The 8999-nt window shown below is 42.0% G+C and overlaps 1 pseudogene; it reads left to right on the forward strand.

Annotated features, from left to right (window-relative positions):
- Positions 1-436: 436 nt before the first annotated feature.
- LOC135557265 (uncharacterized) lies at positions 437-1078 on the forward strand (annotated as a pseudogene).
- The last annotated feature ends 7921 nt before the right edge of the window (positions 1079-8999 follow it).

Below are 8999 nucleotides of genomic sequence, written 5' to 3' on the forward strand. Positions count from 1 at the left end.
TCGACGTTTCAAATAACACTATTTGACGCGTCAAATAAGCTTCTTGACCAATCAGGACCTGAAAATGACATCACGTTACATAATAATATAACATGTTCATACAATTTTTCTGTAGTCATTGATTACACTCTCACTCATATTTCACGTCACAACGATTCACCGATAAGAAGTCATAGATTTTGTCACTGATGATTGCGAAGTACAGCCAGAAGAGGATAGGCTCTCTGAGCTGGGATCCTCTACAGGTTCTTATATGAGAATTTTTACAAGCCACTGTGCTCTCACTTCTGCTTCCATGCACTTTGGGGTCTACGCTGGGTAACTGTAAAGCACTTTGCGATAACTATTGATGTAAAAAGGTCTTCACAAATACATTTGATTGATTAATCTCATCAGTTTACAAATTGGTGTCAAATATGTGTCCATTAGCAGAGCCATGCCAGCGAAGTTGGTGCAGTTCACCAGTTGGGAGGCTGGGGTTGAGAAGCAAATTGTCCTGAAACCTGGCCAGGCACCACAGGGCAGACAAGGATACACCATGTACCACGGCACCCACCGTGACAGGGCTCGAGCCTTCATCACAGGGGGTTCCGGCCCTCGGCGTAGGGCACGTTGTGCCTGGGGGTCTACTGCAGTCGGGACATAGCCAAGGCACAGGGTTACCCTGCTGGGTGCCCCACTGGAGAACACGTGGTATTGCAGCTGAAGGTCCGGGTGGGCCGCGTGAAGAAGATGGATAGGCAGAAATGCAGCAATGGGGTGCTTGTGGCAACAGAGCGGATACGATACAGTCTGGCTGCACTCCACCGTCATTGGGTATGAGGAGGACTGTGTTAAAGATTCAAAACGGTGGGCGGTGAATGGCATCGCGCACTGTAGCGATCCGGCCACAAAGTAAGCCCTCAAGAAGCTCATCAGTCAGCAGAGACATGGGGCGGAATCAAGTGGAGGGGTTGTGGGCGGATGTAAGGGGTACAAGATGCAGACACCGATTGGCCACTCTCTGGAGGTGTGTTGGGGTTGTGGGGCCACTGCATGCCCTTTTATGGACAAACACGTCTGCAAAAGGAGCAGTTGAAAGTAGAGGTCGACCGATTAATCGGAATGGTTGATTAGTTAGGGCCGATTTCAAGTTATCATAACAATTGGAAATCAGTATATATTTTTTTACACCTTTATTTATCCTTTATTTAACTAGGCAAGTCAGTTAAGAACACATTCTTATTGTCAATGACGGCCTAGGAACGGTGGGTTAACTTCCTTGTTCAGGGGCAGAATGACAGATTTTTACCTTGTCAGCTCGGGGATTCAATCTTGCAACCTTACAGTTAACTAGTCCAACGCTCTAACCACCTGATTACATTGCACTCCACGAGGAGACTGCCTGTTACGGGAATGCAGTAAGAAGCCAAGGTAAGTTGCTAGCTAGCATTGAACTTGTCTTATATTACGGCAGAAGAGATATACAGATGGACGCAGCTGCGTCAAAAAACCTTCTCCAGCCAACAAGGCAAAGTGTATAGCACACACAAATGTCACACAACATAAATGTATAGCAATACAAATAAGCTTCGTGAAAACACACAGAAAATAACAAACGCATAGCCTAGTGCGTACAACACGTAACACACAAACAATTTCACACAAAGACATGAGGGGGAACAGAGGAATAAATTCCTTGTAGTGTGATTGGGGAATGCAAACCAGGTGTGAATGGAACAAGACAAAAGAAATGGATAATCGAAGAATGAAAAACATGTGCATATTAAAGTTAATTTCCTGTAATTCGACACTACAGTAAATGATGACCGCGAAGTCATATATCTTACAGATAGTTTGGACTAAATTTGAGTTTATTATATTATATTATTCTATTGGGGCAGCAGATAGCCTAGTGGTTAGCGCGTTGAACTTGTAGACTGATAATTTCTTTGTCAGTGGGCAAATGTACAAAATCAGCAGGGGATCAAATACTTTTTTCCCTCACTGTATATAAATGGTGAGTCAAACCATTAATCAACCCTTAACAAACACCTTGACAATAACTTCTTTATAACTGGTTTATACTACATTAGTAATACATTATTAATAATTTACAAATTGTGAACATACTATGATCAAACACCTTATTAATTATCTGATAAATCATGAACAAATAATTTCAAATACTGTTTATAAATGTGTAAATAACTATTTATAGATTTCTTATTGACATTTACAAATGTAGGAATAATGATTAATAAACAGTAAGTAACTCTTTACAAAAAAGTTTATAATTGGTATATTAAGGGTCCTTAATATAAAGTCTTACCGAATATTTTGATCCATCGATGAGACTTCATCAATACAATCCATTATCATTCATCTCCTCATGTATCTCTATGACATGTAACTGATGTGCTCTGTTTTTCCTTCCTCAGCCACTGTAATGCTGCCTAGAAGTAAATGTTCAACTTTATTTACTAAGGCTGGTATTTTGCTTGGACCCTTAAGTGGTCCTAGCGTAAATCCTAATTGGATGTTCCGTTGTGCATGTGCGTTTATGCTTACACAAGCACGCATGTCAAGGGAAGAAAAGCAAGTATCCTGGCAGATTACAACTTGTTCAGAATGAGTAGTCAGGTAATTTTCAGGTTAATGCCTCTGGAGGTCAGTCAGAATTGGTGTCGAGGGAGTCTATAGTAGTTTTTACTACAAGTCACTGTGTCTTCCACTATTGTAGTGGCGATAGGTATGAAGTCTCTTTCATAGCTACTGTATGTTATCCACGGAGGAGCTAACCTCACGACAGAAGTACTCTTTAAGTATTGGACCGGTCGTACGTGGTGTGATCGTGGTTAATGGTTCTAAGAATTTTCCTCCTGAATGGAAGATTCTGTTTATTAGTGACATGTGTGTTATCCATTGGAAGAGTGCACTGGAGAGTCCCTTCCACGTGTTGCACTCTGAGTGACTCCTATATCGCTATTGTCAAGGGTAATTTGATTGGTTAGGTCTCTAACCTTCTTACTGATTGTAGCTAGACTGGCTGGTATTGGTACTGGTGCTCAAAGGGACCAGTTATCCTACCAATTTATTCTGAAATATTATACTACCGGAACACATGATTGTAGCATTTTACTAGTTGTATTGTAGTTGAACCTACACATGGCATGGAATGATTATTTTTGCCATTTGTTTTGGAGGTGGAGAAGTCCACTGGACTTCCTTTACGACCAGTGTGGTACACCTCAGTACTATCTTAGATGTGTTCTAAGATAATCTCTGTCTAGGGGCCTGTCTGCTCCTCACTGTTCGAATAGGGGGAGTTTACAACTAGATTTGATTTATGCTCTGGCGGCCTCGTACGGTGTTGTCTGTAGTCTCGACCCCCCCCCCCGGAATCAGAGTATACTCTGCGCATCAATGTTTTTCTTGTGGTGCTTGCGGAAGTGTCCGAAGGGCAAGAGGAGTTCATCTCAACTACCGTATTGCATGACTGCAAGGAGGAGGGATGTTGCGTATTCACAGAGACAGCTGGCTCGAAATCTTGACAAGAATGGTCAATCAAGTTGGCTGATGGAATGTGTCGAGATATCGTAAGATCTCCTTGGATCGGATTCTGCCCCAAGAGGTTTCTAAATGTATTTTTCCCAAGTGGTGCTCCCGACAGATACCCCTCGTGAATGACTGCGTTGCAGCTAGCGTTAGGGGAAGACAGTGTGGTCAGTGGAGAAGGCACGGTGGCCTGTGACCATAGCTGGTTGGTTTTCCAATCCATCAATGGGAGTAACCGATCCATCAAGTCTGCTCCAAGTAGCAGGGTTACAGTTTCGAGGCTGGTAACATACACAGGGTGAACGAGCGATACGTCCTTGAAGTGTAGTTTCAGCATGACTCTCAATGTGAGCGACGAGGTAGTCTGAGTGACCCCTCGAAGTGTAGTGTTGCATCGTTCCACTTTTAACCAACGTTTAGTTGGCTTCAAAGCCCTTTTGAGATCATCAAACAATGTTTGAGAGATGAGTGATATTGTCGCACCCGAATCAATTAGCGCATGACAAGTTAAGCAGTCCTCCAGGACTGTTTCCAGGTATGGCCGTTTAGATTTGTGGTTAGTGGACATATTCCCCACAAAGTGGAGTGGTCGTTCGCAACGACGTGATGTGCCATTTCTGTTCAAGGTGGAAGCAGATTGACTTTTCCGATTTTGAGTGCGCTTGGCTTTAACGAAGCGTTTGACCTTTTTCTTCACAACCTTTGTATCAGAGTCTATAGACAAAGCCCGGGGGCTTGTTTCTTGATCAAGCGCGCCCTGGATAGGGTCTTGAATGAGAGCGGGAGAAATTAGAACTTTAACGTCCTTGCTATGGGTGTTAATCCTGCGGATCTGGTGTCCGGTAATTCCCCGTCTAGTCCTTGTGACTTATCTTTTACCCTTTTCTCAAATTGTTCTCGCTTTAGTTCTTCCCGTAGTGGAATGTCTGGAGAACATTGGTCTATGTTTTGATCATCCTTCAACCCTTTGTTACCCTTGTGCTCTGACACTTTTTGTGGGTTGGGTGCAGGAATGTAGCGAACAGGTCTATTGTAGCGATAGTCATGTTGATGGCAACGTACTTTACAGTTATTTCGACTGTGGGGGTTATTGGAATCATAGTTCCATGGTAGAAACTGTTGCTGTGTGTCATCTCTCAACGCTCCAATACCTGATAATGCACCCTCTGACTGGAGTGAGTGCTCCTGGTCAAACTTCAAAACCGAGTGGTCAGGGCTCTTAGCGTTGTGAACTTTTGATGCCTCAAAAGCTGTGCTTGCAAGTTCTCTGAGTTGTAAGATAGGCAAGCCAACGTGGGTGGCAGGGCCCAAGTAGGTAATGAAGGTAGGATACATGTTCGACAGGAACATTTGTTTAAAAGGTAACAGGTCTTCCATGCCTGTTTCAGTGAGTAAGCCAAAGTAAGCTGAACGATGCCTATGATGGTAAGCTTGTGGGTGTTCGTTCCGAGCTTGTTTGACAGTGTTAGCCAGTGTGCTATCGTGTTTGCGAGTCGAGGAACCACTGAATTCTAATTTCAAAGCTGTGGCAAGTTTAGCATAGTCATTTAGTACGTGTTGCTGTTGTAGACGAATGAACCTTGTCACGTGTCTATTCGATGTTCGCTTCAACAGGTAAACCCTGTCAGAACCCGTAGCATTCGGTTAGCCATCCAACGCGTCCTCTATGTCAGCTAGGAACAGTATTGTTTGGCTGACCTGGAACGGGGTCAAAGGTGGGGAAATTCTTGATGAGTTTGTCAAGGTATTCCGCGCCAAACGGGCGGAGAGGGTTGGCTTCATCCTGTGGAGAGATTGGGGCCGAAAGGCCAAGAGGAGAAGCCAAGCCTTGTTGTTGTTGGCCAAGAGGCTCAATATTACTAAGTGCCGAATGGCCAATAGGAGAAGACTGAGGGACACTTAATGGAGGCAAGGTCTGAAACCTATCGTCTTTACTCTTGTGAGTACAGTGCTCCGGTTGCTTGGATTGGTAGTCACGCTGTAGAGCGTGATCATTCTGGACTTCCTCCAGATGGTACCTAAGGGTGGTATGCTGCTGCTGCATTGCATTTTAGCGCTTAAAGTATTGATTTTGGACATGTGAGTGTCACACTTGCTCCTTTCAGGTCTCAAACTTATATGTCATGGTTTGCAGATAGAGGTCTTGAGTACGGAGCGAGAGACTCAGTGATGAGATTTCCTCCGCTTGCTTAGAAATCAATATTTCCATCTTCATCACCTGAGTTCTCTCATCATTCATTTGGTCAGCGACTTCAACGAGTTCTGCTGATTTGTAATCCAACTTTGTCATTGTGTTCATTAACTGATCGTCTTTGGTCTGCAGCGTTTTGAGTAGAACCGTGTTACTTTGAGAAACGTTCAACAAAACTGCATGCATTTTATCAAGTTGTGAGCGCTCTTCAGATTTATCTAGTTTGGCGTAAACATCATTGTATTTAGTTTTGGCTAAATCGAGTTGTTCCTGTAGCATATGATTTTGTTCCTGTAGAAGACGATTTTGTGGAAGAGCTTGTGCTTGTTCATCGTCATATGTTTTTACAATTACATTTAATTGTTCAGTTTTCAAGCGCAGTTCCATAGCTAGCAGAATTTTTCAATTTTCTGCATTTGTCATTGGTTTCTCGGTTCTCTCCCTCTGTCCCTTTGTCTCCCATTACCTGCTCGTGCTTCAGCTGTGCACTGCGGTATTGGACAGATGCCAATCTTGGGTGGCAAGACATCAGGGCTAGACTGGAGAGAACCTTTATGAGGCCTGCACCCGATAGTGGATTTTGGAAAGCGTTGTTGTCTGCTTTTCCACTAATGGAATAATTAGGGTTGGTTTCGCTGCTGAGGTCAGAGATCAATCCATTTGCGGGTGGAGGTTCACTACTTAGCGGGCGAGTGGGGACGACCCCCTCTGATAGCTTGCACATTATTAGAACATTTTGAAAGGAAATGGATTTGCAAAAGCAAATTGAATTAATCAATGATAATGATTAATCATACCTGGATAGGCTATCTGGGAATTAAACTTTAAATTAACCTGGGAAATTGGTTCATCTAGGTTACTATTGCAAATGTAACAGGGTTATATTGGTGATTCCCCTTGCCACTTTATTGTTAAGCCAATGGGTTTTTGGTTTGAGTCTTGCCTTCACCTACTCAACATGGCATCTTATTGGCTGGTTTGCGTAGCTTGCTTACGAGGGGGGATGTTCCAGTTAGAATCGTCCCAGTGAACAAGCACCAAACCAGCGATTGCCAAGCACTGTACATCAAAAGTGATTCTTATACTCTCAAGTGATGATTTGAATGTACAATTTATATCAAATTGTTTGTAAATGTTATTCGAACATCACATATAAGATGCAGCGGTTTTTGGAGAATATTTGTTGTGCATTTTGTTGTAAAGATTTCCCGCCAGTACTAGCTAGCAACTTACTGTGTCTGGTGGGGGGGTTCATATATTTTATACAGTGCGTGAGTGCAGAGTTGGATGGTGAGACGTGCATTGCATGACGTGCAATTTTGTGCCGTTCCTAACAGGTACATTGTTAAAGATATTATATTGTATATTGTAATTGCATTATTTTGGTAACTAGCCCGGTGAACAAGCACCAAACCAGCGTGCGTGAATGCAGAGTTGGATGGTGAGACGTGCATTGCATGACGTGCAATTTTATGCCGTTCCTAACAGAATAAAGCTACATGACTGGTGCTACATGTTGGAGTTCCATGTCGATGACTGATTGTACACAACGCAAGAAGAGTACTGTTACACAAAGCTTAAAGTGTCACATTTAACTGGAAGAACCTAGAATGGTATGTTCGACAATTTAAATAAATACATTGAATGAGACCCAATAATACCCAAGTAATTGGGATTGCTGGATTATGATAACGATAATGTTAGGTACATTTACCACTATGGTACACTTTCCCCTCAGGCCAAAGCCTTATGGGCTTCCCGCTGGAGGCGGGACTGATTGATTGTGCTTTGCAGAAGCAGATTTTACTGATTGATCAAATTTAATGAATAATCAAAGGCTATCTGGGAATTAAACTTTAAATTCACCTGGGAAGTTGGTTCATCTAGGTTACTATTGCCAAGTTTAAGGTGTCTCACTTAATTGGAAGAACCTTTAAATAAATAAATTGAATGAGATGATAAACCCAAGCAATTGAGATGGCTGGAATATTTTATTATTATATATTTTTATTTTATTTTATCGTGATCCACGTTTGGATTTCCAACATTTTCTTTTAGATGTACTTGCTATTCTTCGCCACCATTGATGCTGAATGCTGAAATCAAACGAGGTACAAAGGAGCGGGACTTCCGTCGCGCAAGGCGGACAAATTTAAACGGAACACAGGAAGTGGAAAATGTTTCCTCTATTAGCTTAGCCTCTCGTGCCAGCTATATCACGTTCTAAGCACGGAATAGGGTCCTCTCATCATGGAAAGGGTGGGTTTACTAGTGACGTCTCACATTAAACCTTTCGGCATACTTTGCTAGCGTTATGTTGACCGGAGCGACACGGTACATATAATACAATATGCCTGTCCACACTGGTAGTGCGGTAGGCAGCTAAAATTACTTCGGCTCGGTCACCGAACAAATATCTTCTAATTTCTAACCTTTCTGGCTCAAGAAGTTAATATTGACCGACAGAAATAGTACCGTTTGGACTAAAGGACTAAATCTGGAATTTATCACTCATTGCTCTGACGCTAAAAACCACTACCGGAGGCTCTCTGTAGCCTCCTCAAATGGGAACACACACACACACACACAACCAATTTGAATGTATACAAAGCAGTCTGTTTGCACAATTGATGTATAGAATTCCACAGCAAAGTCTAATTCTATCTTAGATTCCTTGCACGGGGGCGTCATAAATGTCTTGTCTTTACTATCATTAAATTGAAGACTTAGTTTTTATCAAAGATTCCTGTAATTGATATTACGCGATTAAACTGAATAATCATGTAACTGTAATTAACTAGGAAGTCGGGGCACTAAGGAAAGTAATTCAGATTACAAAGTTATCATTTCCCAATATAACCTTTCAGATATTTTCATATCTGATCAATAGTCTTCTGATTAATGATTTATTTATTTGACCTCACGTTTGTCTCGTTCCAAACGTCGTAAATTGTTGGTTATCTGCACGAACCCAGTCTTCACAATGAGTCATCCATACATCAATTGTCTTAAATCATTTATTTATTACTAACTAAGTAATTCACAGAGATGCATAAACAAACAAACATGGTAAATGTGGTTACATGAAATTCAGCTTGTTAGATAAAGGGGAAATGGGGGGTCGACCAAGAAGTCACTACAAAGTGATAATTATAACAATTAAAATGCTAATCCTTTACACATGTTAGATCCCTCACTTCAAAGGCAGTTATAGTCAATTAACTAATCTCTGATCATAATCTTGATGTGATTGGCCTGACTGAAACATGGT

Source organism: Oncorhynchus masou, chromosome 16 (genome assembly GCF_036934945.1).
Source record: "Oncorhynchus masou masou isolate Uvic2021 chromosome 16, UVic_Omas_1.1, whole genome shotgun sequence".
Taxonomy (NCBI): domain Eukaryota; kingdom Metazoa; phylum Chordata; class Actinopteri; order Salmoniformes; family Salmonidae; genus Oncorhynchus; species Oncorhynchus masou.